The sequence below is a fragment of the Melopsittacus undulatus genome, chromosome Z (genome assembly GCF_012275295.1).
Source record: "Melopsittacus undulatus isolate bMelUnd1 chromosome Z, bMelUnd1.mat.Z, whole genome shotgun sequence".
Lineage (NCBI taxonomy): Eukaryota > Metazoa > Chordata > Aves > Psittaciformes > Psittaculidae > Melopsittacus > Melopsittacus undulatus.
This window is the reverse complement of record NC_047557.1, coordinates 48587875-48605771: the sequence shown is the minus strand read 5'-3', so window position 1 is coordinate 48605771 and position 17897 is coordinate 48587875.

Genomic DNA, 17897 nt, shown 5'->3' with positions numbered 1-17897 from the left:
TAGATCTTAATATTTTCTGCTCTGTGCTACCCTATGCAGATACTTTTTCTCTTTATATCTTCTCACTAGAACAGACTTCTTGGCTGTAGAGCATTCAATATAAAGATCCTTCGAAATGTGTGGGCATATATGGACCCTAGTGCTTGACATTTCTTGCATTTAGGGTATCTATTTCCACAAAGGTGGACCATCAGTTATTTTCTTTTCTGATACTGGTATTTTAATTTGAAGCACTAGAAGTAATGAAAGCTGGCATAATTTAGAGTGCTCTTTCTTTTCCATTCTGAGAGTCCTTAATGCTGTATAGATCAGTTGACAAAAACTTGCATGCTACAACCAAACGTGTGACACCCCAAATAGTTGAATGGTGTTTCAGCTGCACTTTGTTTGGGTATCACTTTGGTAGGCATGCTTTCTGATAAATACCCAAGTTCAGATTTCAGACATTGGCAAGGGAATCACCTAATCTTGATAATGTTTTGGTCAACAGGCTGACAACAACAGTGAGCATCAGAAGCAGGATCTAATAATGTGACATCTAGTTACTGTAGTGGTGTAGATATAGCAGTAAGCTCTGCTAATTCTGCTTTTTAAAATGACTTAAAAAAGCTGCCTCCTCCCTTTTGGCTGGTGATGCTAACACCACTTCTAAAATGACAAGACAGTAAGTTTTCCCAAGAACTTTGAAACTTACAAATTCAAATTCAGTTTTAATTCCCAAACCAAATCACTACTGTTTCACAGGAATTTTACACTGAAAATCTTACAGATATGACGCACCAAGCATTTTATATTGAAGCTCCAGGTTTTAAATGAGGGAATCCAAGAGAACTTTGTATGTGAGCTGTGAAACAAATTGGTATTTCATCCCTATAAACCTAAAAAAGATACTATACTTGAAGGGGAAATGTGCACATTTTGTTGCTGTTATTTTCTTTCTGTTAATTCAACACTGTAATTCATTATAATTACAATAACTGGTCTTAAATGGTGGTCTTCTTACAGCATCATCAAGCCAGTACCTAACTAGTGAAAAAAACAAAAAACTCATTGTAAACAGATGACACATTACATAGGTTCAGCTAAATACAGGTTTTCAGCAAGAAAACGTGCCCCTGAAGCAAGCCCTTTATACATAATATCTACCATGTTTATCAGATATACTTTGCAACATATTACCCTTCTGCCACTCTTAGCCTCTAGATTATGTCCAAAGAAAATGCCTAAGTTTCCTGGAGGATTTATGAACTTGTTGAACTATTTTTTTCTGGTTTTGTTTGTTACTTTGTTTGTTTGTAGGGTTTTTTTTTTTTTTAATACTAAAGTCAGGTTAACTCTTTAAGCGTTCCCATTCAGCCTCTTAGTTCTGCATATTATTTTGTCTTCAGAAAAAAGCTGAAAGCACACCAAGGATCTAAGTTGCTGAACATAGATTTAATGATATAGAGGTTGAAGCTTCATGTTCTATTACTGTTGTATTTGACTTACAAGTCTCAGACTTATTATCTGGTAAGATCCCAGGGGAATCCAGCTTGCTACTTTCTACTTGAAATGTGTTTTTTGCAGTGGAACTAAATTGTCCTGTGCCCTGATGTCTCTATCAGCTTTTCTATTCAAAGTATTATAGCTTAGGGGTTTCAAGCTCACCTATAAACTATAAATTGAGGCATAGCCTCCTCTCACCTCATGTATCAACTTACTTTTCATAAATTTAAACACTGGAGAGTCATTAAGATTGCTTTTATTAGTCTTAAAAGATATATTCCATTAATTCTCTTTTATTTTTAAGCAGCTTCGTATCTTTACATTAAGTTTTTGACAAAGGTAGCAATTGTTCTGATCTTACATCATTTGCTAAAGGATGGCTTAACCAGTGGAGAATCTGACTTAAATATTTTATAGATCCTGATGGCTCTGGGGTTATTAATCCCAACATAGAAACAAGACAGAAGTCTTACTCCATTCTTTCACAGGATAAATTGATTCTATGATGGAATTCCTAATGTATGTATAATGATGGAACTATTAGTCTGCAATAGTTTATGAATGGTGCCTGTTGACCTTGTTGTTAACTGTAGTTATTTTTTTTGTCAAGAGGAAAGCAAAAAGCAAAAGGGAAACCAGAGTCTCAAAGTCTGAATCAAAAATTAATGGTTAAAAAAACCCAACCCTTAACCTTACCCATAAAAGAACTTACTTGTTAAAAAACCTCATGCTGGTGGTATGTGAATAGTGCATATTCTTATGTGGTGTAGCTCCACAGCCAGCTAAACCAAATTAATGTCTCATTGCTTCCAAAGTGGTAAACTCTGTACCCTACACAAACTTCATATTCTTATATTTTCTTTTGCACTGGGACTTATGCTCAGCAGCAGTCAATGGAAAAAACGCACTAATTAGAACAAAACCAATATTTAGCCCCAATTTTGTATGATATTTTAAAGAATTTAACTGATATATTAAAATAATTAATTTTCAGTGAGTTTATTAAAGTTTAATCTTAGGTGAAGGTACTGTTGGAATTAGTGTTTAATTTTATTTTATCTTTACTACCCACATGAATGCACTCAAAACATCTCATAATTTCAGTTATTATTGGTATTCCAACTAAACCCTGAAAAATCAGATAATTCATTATATAAGCATGATCAGATTGCAATTCTCTCAGTTTTCTCTTTCTGGAATGAACCCCTGTGCATTTGCATTCTGCATTGTTGTACTACTATCGTAAAAAAGGAGTTAAATAATTGTCAGAATTCTGTCTTTTATTTTGGTGGTACTGGCAAGGTTTCAGTTTTAACCTACCTCCTCTACATTTATGTGAAACTTTCTTTTCCTTTACACATTGAGCTGGAAGGTCTATTCAGATATTAACACGTACTTCCGTATGGCAGTGCTCTCCAAATACGATGTCAAAGAAATATTCTAGTTTCTTCTCCAAACATCATGAAGTAAACCACTGACATTACAGTAATATCTATATATAAATCTCTCTTCTTTGAAACAGCAGGAAAGACTGAGGTACTCCTGAATCAAGTACATAACTTATTCTGGTCCTTACGGTTTCTTTTACTTCTCAGAGCTATTGTGCTCCTAGTAGGATCTGGCAAGATTTCACCCTTCATTTGCATAATGATGGTCAGTAGGTAAGAAGAGAAAACATATACTCACCAAAATAACTGAGCCAATCCATTTGGACTGGGACATTACATCAATTTTCCTGAACTCCAGCAAGTCCTAGACGGTCCATCACCTACATTCTTTGAAGGGTGTATCCTTATCAGGATGTACCTACTTTTTTTTTCTGTGCATGTCAGAAGTTAGATTATTTTCCTGTCATTACAGTGTTTTGTTAGCTGGCTTGCTACCAGCAAGTATCCACAATATAGCATGCACCAGTAGTGCTCCGGCAGAAGATGATAGTCTGGCATTTAATTAGTGAACATTTATAAAGCTATCAGGAAACAATAATGATTACCAATTCTATTATGTAAGAAGTAGCAGATGATCATCACTATTATTTTGAATTGTGAGACAACCATATGTCTCAAGCCAGAAGGCATTATAATTTGACATATGTGGTAGCAATTCACATGAGAACCTCCTCTTGCTCATTATATTTCTAGATGAGGTCATTGCTTTGGTCATTTTCGCAGAGAAAGTACTTAGGAAATACAGGCAGTACAAATTATATTAATCATAAAAATGTCCGATTTCCAAATGATTGGAATCACTTTGAGATAATGATAACACCTAAGGTTGGCTAGCTTTTGATTGATGCTATGTTTGTTAAACATTTTTCGAAATAGCAAATAATTTTGGGTTTCTTGATTTAACTATTGAATATATCCCTAAAATACATACTCTTTCAACTCTTTATGAGCTTATTTAAATGTCAGATTTGTATTTCAATAAGAATATGGCTATCCATCTATCTGAATGTGGTTTTACACAAGCTTAAAAAACCAACAACAGTATGTATTATAAAGAATGGAATAATACTGAAACAGTGAGCAGTTCAGAAATTACTTTTATTGCCTAATCATTAATCTATACATAATTAATGCTTATTCTGCGCTTGTCAGCATCTTAGGACTCTTTGGGATTGGAATAAAGATTTCTCCTGAATTTGCTTATGCAATCTATATATTAAAATGTTTTTGGATATATCTTTTTAAAAACTAAATATAATACACCCAAAAAAGTGTCTTCATCTCCTAGGCACAACATTCTTTTTTTCAACGATGATAAGCAGATGTTGAAACAATAGGAAGACTAAGGTAAACAAATTGTCAATAAAGGAATAAATAACAACACAAGAAAAAAATAGTAAATGGTGTGAAGCACAGGTTGGAGACATTGCTATAACTTCTTCATCTGAAATATGTATAGAATGACACTGGTAAATTGACGTGCTGGACAAAAGAAAAAAACCAAAACGTTAAGAATTCCTTTCTCAGAATACTTATATTTTCATGTGCTGAAACAGAATCTGTGCTTATGCAGAATGTTCCATGGTGTCACAGACAGAGGTAAATTCACACTCTAGTTTGAAAGCCAAATTTTTAAAATTCCATTTTTATGTGGAATTAAAGCAGTTGGAGAAGGCAGAGTGAGAGGTTGAAAGGACAAACCTTTCTAAAGATCCTTGTAGAAGAAAAAGCTCATGAAAAGAGATTGCAACCTGGTTGGTGTTGATTGCTGTGCCAAAGTTTGTAAAAATCACTTTCCACCAAAAAAAACCCAACCAAACAACACCCCTCTCCCCCCCCAAAAAAAACCAAATATCCCAAACAAAATTAAATACCACCAACTCACCCCCACCTGTTTAAATTATGCTCCATTTCAAATGAACATAGAGATCAGCCAAGATGCATGAGGTCTGTGCCTACAGATCTGAAAATATTTACTCTTTATTCTGAAATGTCAAAGTCCAAAGATCAGAAACTGCAGTAGCCTCTGAAAGCCTTTCATTTTCTCCACTTAAACTGTCATCTTGACCATTAAATTCTTCTCTTTGTTGTCTTTGCAAGGAAAGAAAAAAAACCTTCATACTGCATTTCTAAATACTTGTCTTGTCATATTTGAGGAAAATTGAAACACATGACACTAATGGACTTTCTGTTTTTTAGTTCAGCTTTCCATCAAGGTATCCAGTTGAACCAATTGTCCATTGTTAGCCTCAAACAAAACAGTCCTAAACAGATGTTAAAGGGGAAGAAAACTTGGTCAACATTCTCTACATCTTCACATCTATAAATCACAAAGCCAGTATGGCCCTGAAGCCCTTCAAGGCAATTCAGCTGTACCCATTACAGCTTATTTCAATGTTCAGATGAAGCAAACAAACAAAACCAGAATATTTTTCCTGACACTTCTGGGTGAGACACAAAAAAAGATTTCCTTAAGATACCAGCAAATTTAAAATCTTAGGTCTTTTTTTTCTAATACTGTCTATTGAATACAGCACATTAAATAGCTTCCTTGTCATTGCTTGTTATCATCATTTAAATGCTAACCTACCACAAAGCCTAAATAATGGAAAATGCTGAGAATTAAGGTTCCCAGCCAAAATCGTTAATGAATCTAACATTAGTAAATTGCTGGAAGGCCCCTTAAGCCTTACCACTGCTTTCTTGTCATGTGAGGGTTTTTTTTCTCACATCCTAAGAAAGTTAAAAACTTGTATTGCTACATTGGAAACCAAGCCATATTTAGAAAGTAGGGATATTATTAGATACTGAAGATCATTTTGATCAAGTAGTTGTGACAGACCACCTCTGACCTAGGTGAGCTAGGGTGGGAGAGCTGATACATACCAGATGTCAGTACCTATAAAGCCCATGGATTTCCCTGCCCATAACGTCCTATTTCACTTCCCTGGGTGACATAGTCAAGAAATTTATCCTAAATGATCAGGTCTAAACTGTCACAGGACTTTTTTTTTTCTTGAAGTGTGAAATCCTTAATTATAAATGCATAAGAGAAGGCAGAAAAACACAGCAGAAATTAATTCATTGTGCCACTAAATTATGCATCATATGAATACCTTTGGAGTGGGTGATGAATTGTGCATGCACTTTTTTTGAAAGGTCTTTGATATGGTGAGGAATAAGCCTTTTTCTGTTGAAAGCAGTGTGAACAGTCTGGCTGATCTTCCCTTTTCAGAAGAGAAGAATCCCTGGAGAGGTCTGAATTACACCTTGAGGTGTCCCATGCTTTCACTCTGTCAGAAATCTGGTGTAAAAGCTTGTACAGCTTCTGTAGTGGAACTGTAGGGGCTTCAAACAGAAGACTAGAATAATTTATCAAAACATTCCTTAAGCTCTTGAGAGGATCCTCAGAATTAGGAAAACAAGGCAGCTTTCTTGGGCAAGCATCTTTGAAAATCATACTTCTGAAGAATCCAGGGAGTTATTAACATGGCTTTAAAAATATCATCCAAAACCAGCCTTAAGTTTTCATCAATATTTTTTCCTTCTCCTCTTAAACAGCTACATTTATGAAGATGGAGACCGCAGAGACATTGTTCTGTTGCACCAATGACACTGCAACTCCTCTCATTATGTGAATTAGGTGAGGGTTCTTTTCACTCTAAGTGCTCAAATCTCCCAAAAGTAAAGGCCCCCTCTTTGACATTAGAAGGGCAATCAAATTACATGTTAAAAACTTTAGTACAAACCTCACATATGATATCCAGCAAATTATTTCCATGCACAACGCTTCATGTGTGGCTGATGAGCACAATCCTCAAAAATCTGTGAAGCTTAACACTGTAATAAAATGGGATTATTTTCAAAAGAAATCAGCCCAAATGCAACAGATTAACAATCAGCATGTTGTTAAAGCATTAGGTCATTTGTTTCTCCAACTTCCAAATTATTTTGTTAGGCTGTACTTTTAACACCAATTTAAAAAAACCCAAAAACACAACCAACCAAGCAAAAAAAAAAAAAACAAATGTAAAAATGAAATATGTGATTTATAAACCCAGTTCCTAGTTGCTACAAAAATAACTCTGAGCTTTAGCTCTAAAAAAAATGGTTAAATACTTTTTAGTTGCTTGGACAGAGACATTGCCCAAGTCTATGAGGTTTATCTATTTGTGTAACTGCTTTTCTTTACAATCTGAGTTAATTCATGCTTCCCCTGTGATGCTGAAACTGATTCAGTGATATTACTTCCAAGTTCAAACAAGAGGATATTGACTGGAAAGACATTCAGAGAGAAATTAAATGAGATTAAGAGCACTGCAGTTACTAGTATTAGTGATCATCACAATAAATGTTGTTGTTGTCCTGCTCTAAGGTTTTTCCAAATGTTCTTTTTGCTATTACGAGTAGTTTTCTATAGGGCCCCAAAGTGTAATAGGAACTTTGCAAACAGACTTAGAAGTTATAGAGTGGGGGATTCTATTCGATTTCAAGTGATAATTACACACAAAGTAGTGATGGTCAAGATGAACCTAAGGGAACCCCAGATGGCTGGGGAAGGTGGAGGTAAGGAACCCAGCAGAACTAGAGATGAGTTTTCCATAGGTAAAGACAGGGCAGACAGACCTTCCTTACAGTTTATTTCCTTTGTGTCGATATTTTGTGAATTTGTGTCTGCTTTTCCTCTTTCTGCTGGCCACTCTTTTTCAATTTTATTTTCTTTTCCAACAATGCCTGCCATTCTCACAGAAATAACTCCTCTAAAACTGTGGGTTTCATTCTGGTTTTTAAATGACATCAAATTCAGAGAAAGCTCAGCAGTTCCTACATATTGCTCATTACCCAGTCAACCTGCCTTTAAGTAAGGGCATAATTTAAGAAGTTACAGTTTGTTACCTGATCTTCTTGTGAGTCAGAGAGCTCAAAAAAAAATTATCTAACTACTTTACAACCCCTTACTAATTTCCACGATGAAGTCAGTTTGTTAATAAGTTTAGACTCTCAGACAATTGAAGGAATCAGTGCAAAAGTAATCTCTCTACCAATCTCATCTGAAATGTCATTTCTCACTGAAGAACTCCTCTATGGTGGGGAAAAAGGTCAGAAGAGTCTTCATATTTTCTTCTCTCTATGCTTTTGGATAACAACAGTAAGATGAGACAGATTTTCCATGAAAGAATCTAATTTTAAATGCTGGTTTCTCCAAGGAGATAAAACGAAACCCTTCAGTCTCCTGGCTAAAAAGCTTTGTAGGCTCTTCAGCCTGATTAATATGATGCCACTTCAAATTAGTTAAGAGCCCATGTACGTTTCTATGTATTGGCAACTAATTTCTTGTGACTTTTCACTGATTGTATTTTAATAACTTATTTTAAAATCTCTTCCCTCTGCTGACAAACATATCTGTCATTTCGTAACTTCCTCTCCTTATGGGACTGGTACTGACATGAGTGAGTTCTGAAAAGCAATCTCCTGACTTCAGCATGATAGTGGATCTCACACACTTGTGAATCTTGTGAGTTCCAGTTGGAACTGGAACCAGTTCCACCTGAGATTCCAGTTGGACCCTGTAACAGATTATGACTGCTTATGAAGACATTAGGTGTTTTCATTGCAAATTATTTTTTAAATTTTTCTTGAATTTTGGGCAACTAGCCTTAAACTGACAATATTTAATTTTTAAATCATTGTCCTGGTTTTGGCTGGGATAGAGTCAAGTTTCTTCCTAGTAGCTGTGGTTTGGCTTTAGTCTGAGAACAATGCTGGTAGCACACTGATGTTTTAGTTGCTGCTCAGTAGCACTTACCCTGGTCAAGCATTTTTCAGTCTCTTATGCTCTGCCAGTGAGGAGGGGCACAAGAAGCCAGGACGAAGTAGACACAGGACACCTGACCCAAACTAGCCAAATGGGTATTCCATACCACAGCACATCATGGCCAGTATATAAACTGGGGGAGTTAGCCAGAAGTGCTGATTGCTGCTTGAGTCAGGCTGGGTATTGGTTGGCAGGTGGTGAGCGATTGTATTATGCATCACTTGTGTTTATTGTTTGTCTTGTTTTGACTTTCCCTCTTTGGTTTTCTATTCTCTCCCCTTGTTATTCCCTGTAGTAGTAGTAGTAGTAGTAGGCATAGTAGTAGTAGTAGGGATAGTAGTATATTGTACTTTAGTTATTAAATTGTTCTTATCTCAACCCCCAGGTTTTATGTTCCTTTGATTCTCCTCCCCATCTCAGTGGGAGAGGGAGGAAGAGGAGGGTGAGTGAGTGGCTTTGTGATTCTGAGTTACCGTCTGGGTTTAACCCACGCCACTAATTTTCTGAATTGATAACAAGGAATATACATCATGTTTCTTTATTTGGGACTCAAGAGTATTTCTGTATTCTGCCCTCACACTGAGAGATGATTGTGCCCTGATATTTCTCAGAGGAACAGCATGTCAAGGCACAAGCAATCCAGGAAGTTCCTTGATTGTGTGGAAGACAACTTCCTCATGCAAGAAACAAAGTAACCAGCAAGGAGAGGTGCCATGCTTGACCTCATGCTCACCAACAGGGAGGGTCTGGTGGGGAATGTGACCCTCCAGAGCAGCCTTGGTGGCAGTGATCACAAGATGGTGGAGTTCAAGATCCTCAAGACAGTGAGAAGTGTGCGCAGCAAGCTCACTGCCCTGGACTTCTAGAGAGCAGACTTTGACCTCTTCAGGAACCTGCTCAGTAAGTTTCCATTGGGTAAACCCCTGGAGGGCAGAGGGGCAGAAGAATGCTGGCTGATATTCAAGGATCACCTGCTCCAAGCTCCACCATGAGAGATGGCCCTCCATCCTGCAGGAGGTGTGACATCTTGGGGGAGCTCCTTCTAAGTGGAGGAGCAATGAGATTAACAGAGAAATCTGCACAACATCAGAAGAGATGAAAAGGAGATAAACAAGGATCTTCCCTGAGATGCAAAGCCCCAGACCTGCACCCCTATTGAGGAGCCCCTAGGCAGTGTCCATTTGTAGTATAAGCACAGCCTCTGTAGAAGGTGAGGGATTGAAGTTGGTGGCTTGAAGCACAAAGGGGAAGGTTCCTGCCTTACTTAAGGGCTTACAACTACAAAACAGGTTAACTGCCCTCAGAGCTGAAGAGGATCTAGATAGGCCTTCAAGCAAAGGAACAAGGCTCCCTAAGAGTAAACCAAGCATGGCCACAATGGAAAAGCTGTGAGTGATTGTAATGGGTGACTCACTGCTGCAGAGGACAGAGGCATCAATCTGCCAACATGACCTATCATCTACAGGTTTTCTACCTGCTGGGGACTCAGATCCAGGATGCTCTGGAGGGACTGCCAAAGCTTGTCTGACTCTCTGACTACTACCCCCTGCTTTTCTTCAGTGTGTGTACCAATGATATTGACATGGGCAACCTGCTCTGTATGCACACTTCAGAGCTCTGGGGGGCAGTAGTCAAGGGCATGGGGGCCCAGGCTGTGTTATTCTCAATCCTGCCTGTGAGAGGAAGGGGTGTGAGGAGGAGGGCACTGATAAGCAGGTCAATAATTGGCTATGGAGCTGGTGCTCATTGACAGGGGTTTGGATTCTATAACCACTCTACACTTTTACAAACCATCAGCTGCTTTGGAAGGATGGGCTCCACATCATTAAGCAGGGCAGAGATATCTCTGCCATCAGGATGTCTGAGCTGGTAAGAAGGGCTTAAACCTATGAATGATGCTGAAAGAAGAGTGTTACTAACACTCCTGGAAGGAATGATAGGCAGGCTTAAAAAGCAAACAACATCCAGTGATTTGACAGGGACAAGTGAGGCTTAAAGGGGGTCACCTCCACCATTTGAATGTAAGCAAGGAAAAGCCTAAAAGCCGCCATTACAGACAAATCTCCAAAACCTTTCTGGGAAATCAGTATGTCATGGCTCCTCTCTGAAGTACCTGAATACTAAAGCATGCAGCAAGGAGAGTAAACATCATGAGTTGGAGACTTATGCAACTGTGGGCAGTTGCAGGGCTGTGATCTTGTTGGGATCACGGAGGTATGGTGGGATGGCTCTCATGAGTGAAATGTTGCAATGAGGGATACAGGCTCTTTAGGAAGGACAGACTAGGAAGACTATGAGGGCGAAGATTATGTCCGTTTATGTGACAAAGCAGCTGGAGCTCTACTTGGGAGTGAATAGGGAGTGAACTGCAACATGATGGATAAAGATTAAAGAGAATACAGGTAAGGATGATATGGTATTGGGTGTCTGATATAAGCCACTTAATGAGGAATAAAAAGAAGAATGGGGCCCTATATGGACAAATAAGATCAGCCTCACATTCAAAGGATCTGGTCCTCAGGGGAGCCTTTAGCTATATCATGGCATAACCAACCTAAGAGGATTAATTTAAGGGCAACAGTGGCAATTTCTGACCCAACTGATGGAGAAATCATAAAGGACAGGTCCACTACTGGATCTCCTACCCAACAACAATTAGGGACTCACTGGAAACATGAAGGCTGAAGGAAGCTTTAGTTGAAGTGACTGTGAGATTGTGGATTTCAGATTCCAGAGAGGAAGTAATGAGCAGAATGAAAAATGAGATCATAACCCCAGATTGCAGGGGACCAAATTTTGGCTTCTTCAGAGATATGCTTGGAAAAGTGCCATGGGATGAAACCCTGGAAGGAAGCAGGGCCTAGTAAAACTGGTTGATCTCCTGGATTAAAACTGGGTCATCTCCTTGTGCTCAAGTGCAGTCCATCCCCATGAGCAGGTAGGTGATCAGGCAAAAATATCTCAAGGCCTGAGTGAATGAACAAGTAGCTCCTGGCCACAGTCACGGATGGAAGGTGGATACAGGGACATGTAAGCTGGGAGAAATACAGTGACTGTGTCTGAGCAAGCAGGAAAAGCTGGAAAAGTCTGAAGGTACTGAGTGGAACACTGGCCTTTCTAAGCACCTGCGACTGTTCAGCCTTGAGAAGAGAAGGCAAGGGGAAAATCTGATCAATGTGGGTGTATACCTGGACAGAGTTACTAGCTCTCTCCAGGCATACAAAGAAGACAGAACCTGGCTCTTTCAAGTGGTGCCCCATGACAGGACAAGAAGCAGTGGGTACACACTGAAACACAAGACATTCTGCATGACCATCGAGAAACACTGTTTTATTGGTGGGGTGGCTGAGCACTGGCACAGGATGCCCAGTGAGGTGATGGAGCCTCCGTCCTTGGAGATCATCAAAAGCCATCTGGACGTGGTCCTGGGTAGCGGACATTAAGTCCTTCTGGTCCACCTGGTCCAACCCTCCTGCTCAGCTCAAGGAGGTAGGACCAGATACGCTTGAGGTCCCTTCTAACCTTAGCTGTTCTGTGATTATGCACACACGTGAATTTAAGAAATGGGCCTGTGTGGATGCTAGACAAATAAGACAGATAGGAATATACTGGATTCTGCTGTAATTACATTATCTTAGTGCAGGTCAGGAGCTCAATAAAGGGGTGAGCAGGTGTTCACTGTTATCTTTCCTAAGTAGCACTTCTCTGTGCTACTGTTCTCCAGGACAACTATGTTCCTGCATAGTAGCCCTCTACATGGTTTTTGCTGTCTATCCCCAGCCTCAAGAGTGGATACATGGCAACATGGGCTGATCACAAAATGGGTGTGTAGGAGGCAGCTGCAAATGTCTTTGTACTGTAAAGGAAATATTTTCATTTCCTACATATGACAACTCAAATGTCTCATCTTGCTCTCTTGCAAATAAACAGCCTATGCTACTCTGGCTTTGTAAAATACTTAATAATAGTTATTCATACAAGTGCAGAGACACACAGAAGTCTACCACAAAATTAGGTCCCCTCAGCCAATGAAATGTTAGAAGTACCTTGGGGAACAAAGATATATGCTGGCATTCTGTTATGAGGGTTTGCAGCTTTGCTGCATGGCTAGAGCACCAGCTGCTACAGGAGTGGCCACTTTTTGCATCAAGTTCTAGTCTAGTTTGGATGGTTATTAGGCTTCCTGTTCTTCAGAATATGAATACAGGCACATTTCATTGATATGAAATTATTCTACTTTTGATTTTAAGTGATTGATTCAATTGTTAATCAATCAAGTGTGGTAACTTACTCCCATCACTGTATGTGGTTGTCTCCGAGATGTTTTAGCTGCTCATAACAAGATATTTCTCTCCTTTTGTTGTATAACTGGGCAGATTCTTACATGTATTTTTGTAAGGGGATCAGAAAAATAGAAATTATAGAGAATCCAATTATTTTTTTAAGAAGTGAACGGAATCTCAGAGATCATAAAGTCTGCAATTTATTTTCAGCTGTAGCTTTACAAGATTACACCCAGCACTACTGTGGAATGGAAAAAAGGACCTTCTCCACTTCACTGTAAATTTCCTACCCAACATATTAAAATCCCTTTTTTGATCATTATTTAAATTCATAATTTCCAGAAGCTATTGGTTTAGGAATAACAATTTAATTGTATTGCTTTTCTTCTTGCTCTGCCAATGCAGAAACCTAACTTCTATGCCATTACAAATCTCTTTTCTGAGAATGCATTTAACATTTTTTAGACACATCTTCAAAATAGACCAGAATTCTCATAAATTATGAATTACATTAAAGGCTCTGCTTCTCACATATTAAGTGGGATTGATGCATTTAAAGCAATAACATATTTTAGGGTATCTGATCTTTGGTGCCCAAAATTTTGGGGTACCCTGGAGCACAGGTCCCTTCTGAAAATTGATTTGGACAATCTAAATTTAAAGGTTTTATTGCTGGGTTTTTTTTTGTTTGTTTGTTTGTTTTTGTATTTCATAGTATTTTTATTACTTAAAATATGTGTTTATCATCCAGAGTGTAATTTTTCTCATTCCTTTAAAATACTGCATCAAATTCCTGCAGTTAGCAGCAACAGCTGAAAGTCCTTTGTTACTCTCTTGTGATCTTACCTAGTACTCTTTCTGCTGTGATTTTTGTAATTTCTATAAAGCACAATAAGGTAAATAATAAGCTTAAGACAACCATTAATTATTTTATCTTAATAGAAACCATTTTGAGTCACTTCCTTTCATATTTGCTCATTTCCCAATATCTCTCACTTTACTCCCAAAACCCACACCATTATTTACTCTCTTGTGTACAGATCAATATTTCCATCCCTTTTCCAAGCTCTTTTTCCTGCTGTTGTTCTGCTGTTTTCCCACTTGTCTTGCTATTTCTCACTTTCTTAGCAGCCGTGTACTCTTTTCATAGTACTAAAGGCCCTTTTTTGGGGCCTTTATTTATTCAGGATGGGATATGTAGTCATGAACAGATATGAACCTCTTTTGAGGCTATGTGCCTAGGAGGCAAGCTATAAATTCTTGCAACCTCAATGTCTTCATTATGTAGCTGATTTTTACCTCCTGCCAGTGTCATTATCAACATTATGATATAAGCCAGGAACGGTGTTTTTTCAGAGACTGTACCGAATCCTCTGCAGTTTTTGAGTCCTATGCCTCAACAGAGAAAAACAAATTGCAAACCAAATACTATTTATATTGCAGTGCTCTTCAAAAAAGGAGGCATATTCTTCCAGATGTCAGGATTGGGTAAAATAAACCTACTACATAATTATAAACTGGAATTTCTGGTTTTGTGTACAGAAATATTACTCCTGACTTCTCGGTTACATTTGTTTATCTTACCCATTTATTCCTGTCACTTGATAAATTGCCAGGTCAAAGTCCCTTACTAAAATCAGACTGTCACCTCTCTGGTATCTTTATGAGTGGCAACTAAAAATAATGCAACAGATTAAGTTAATGAAGTGACTCTTTCAGGCCATCAGTATTAGTAGAATAACAAATAAACCCAGTGCTAGATTTTGAAAGACATTTGCAGAAGTTTGTGCAAACTCAAAGTGAGAGAAGTTTATATGCAAAACAGTAAATGAGATAGGGATGGGAGGTTACTATTGGAATGCTGAATTTAATTTTAAAATTTTCTGTCCAAAATTTATTGCTCCTGATAGTGTACAAATGGCTCAAGCACCTTCTACATATTCATTCAATGCATTAATTTAATGTATATTCTGTTGGAGAGGAGAGAGTCACTTTACTCTTTGGTGTACTATTAAGCCCTGTATAAATACTGATTGTAGTTTTAAACACCAAAAATGTGCTCTACTGTTCTTTCTGAATTTGCCAAGAAAATATTATTATGAATTAACGACATACAGGTTTTAGTAATATAATTGTAACTAATGTAAGTAACAAAGCCTTAATTTTTATTTTTACTTTACTTACTTTCTCATCTAGCCAGAATTCCTTCAGATGTTGCTGTATTTTTCTATCACATATAGCCCTTTGTTTTCACTAAGTTGCCTAGGAGCTGTCTTTTTAAGTACTGAAAAAACTGAATCATGACAATTCAGCTTTACTTTAAAATGCAACCGATAGTCACAGTGCAAACTCTGACAGGGAAGCTGTGATTTAAAAAAATTGCCACAATAAATTGCCATGTATTGTCCTATCAGAGTGACAAATTATATATGTCAGATAAACAAGATACTTATCTCTTCATGTCTGTTTAGTACTAGTGCCTCACTGGTACAATGATTCCTACCATGGGAGTCGGAGCAAGAGCAATGTTCTAGCTATCTTCCAATAATGTTGTTCCATTTGTATTCTTCTCAATCTGAGCACACTGGATCATCCAGGCTCCTATGGTGTGCTGGAAAGTTTATACTGGAATCTGAAGGTCCAGAGAGTACCAGGACTTGTACCTACCAAGATCCCTTTTAAAAAGAATATTCTAGCCTCTAACTGGAATTCCTCTAAGGCCCACAGTGGGTGATGGTTGCTGTAATAAAGTTTCACTCCCATGTGGGAGCTGTAACATAGTCATAGAATCAAAGAATAGTTAGGGTTGGAAAGGACCTGAAGATCATTTAGTTCCAACCCCCCTGCCATGGACAGGTACACCTCACACTAAAGCGTGCCACGCAAGGCTCTATCCAACCTGGCCTTGAACACCCTCAGGGATGGAGCATTCACAACCTTCTTTGGGCAACCTTTTCCAGTGCCTCAAAGTAAGGAACAATAAAGAACTTCTTCCTTATATCTAACCTAAACTTCCCCTGTTTAAGTTTTTACCCATTCCCCTTGTCTTGTCACTACAGTCTCTGAAGAAGAATCTCTCCACAGCATCCCTATAGGCCCCCTTCAGATACTGGAAGGCTGCTATGAGGTCTCCATGCAGCCTTCTCTTCTCCAGGCTAAACAGCCCCAACTTTCTCAGCCTGTCTTCATATGGGAGGTGCTCCAGTCCCCTCAGCATCCTCATGGCCCTCCTCTGGACTTGTTCCAACAGTTCCATGTCCTTTCTATGTTGAGGACACCAGAACTGCACACAATACTCCAAGTGAGGTCTCACAAGAGCAGAGTAGAGGGGCAGGATCACCTCCTTCAACCTGCTGGTCACACTCCTTTTGATGCAGCCCAGGATATGGTTGGCTTTCTGGGCTATAAGCACACACTGAAGATGGCCCATGTTCATTTTCTCACTGACTAACACCCCCAAGTCCTTCTCCACAGGGCTGCTCTGAATCACTTCTCTGCCCAACCTGTAGCTGTGCCTGGGATTGCTCCAACTAGGTGAAGGGTCTTGCACTTGGCTTTGTTGAACTTCATGATATTGTCATTGGCCACCTCTCAAGCATGTCAAGGTCCCTCTGGATGGCATTCCTTCCCTCTAACATATCAACCCAACCATACAGCTTGGTGTCATCGGCAAACTTGCTTAGGGTGCACTCAATCCCACTGTCCAAGTCAGCGACAAAGATGTTAAACAAGACCGGTCCCAACACCGATCCCTGAGGGACACCACTCGTTACTGGTCTCCAGCCAGACATTGAGCCAGTGACCACAACTTTTTGCATGCTGCCTTCCAGCCAGTTCTTTATCCACCGAGTGGTCCACCTATCAAATTGATGACACTCCAATTAAAAGACAAGGATGTCCTGTGGTACAGTGTCCAACGCTTTGCACAAATCCAGGTAGATGACATCAACTGCTCTACTCCTGTCCATCACTTCCGTAGCCCCATCATAGGTCACCAAATTGGTCAGGCAGAATTTCCCCTTAGTGAAGCCATGCTGGCTGTCACCAAGCACCTTGTTGTTTTTCATGTGCCCTAGCATGCCTTCCAGGAGAATCTGCTCCAAGATTTTGCCAGGCACAGAGGTGAGACTGACTGCTCTGCAGTTCCCTGGGTCATCCATTTACCCCTTCTTGAAAATGGGGGTTATATTCCTCTTTTTCCAGTTGTTGTAAACTTCACCTGACTGCCATGATATTTCAGATATGATGGACAGGCTGTGGCTGAGCAACTTCATTCACAAGCCCCATCAGGATTTGAAGGATTTCATCAGGTCATATGGACTTGTGCATATGGACGTCTGCATATTCAGGTTCATTACACCTTTGACCTTTCACAAGGAATAAACAACAAATGAGGTTCACCTTCACACCAAGCCTCAAAAACAAAGACTATCGACACAGGCCAAAACCCTCTGCAGACAATTTTTGCACTTGATTTAAAAGCAAATTTTGTTATCTGGCACTAACACATACAATTTCATTTCTATCAAGATTTGATCCTAATCATCTCTGAATAAAGCCTTTTAGAATAGGTCTAATTGCCATTGTGACCAAGAGGAACCTGACCCCGGGTCAGGTCTTGCCCCTCGACGATCAAATTGTTTTGCTACATTTTTTTCTAGATTGATCCATGAATTTTAATGTAGAAAATAAAAATATTTAACTAAACTTTAGAGCCAAAGCAAAATTCGCACATCAAACCTCCAGAGAAAAATGAAGCAGGGTTGGCCTGGCAGAGCCAGGGCTTTGAGGGAGCACCTCAGTGAAAGTGCTGACTTGTCACCATCAGCACACCAAGCTGTGAGAAGAACTCTCTACATATCAGAT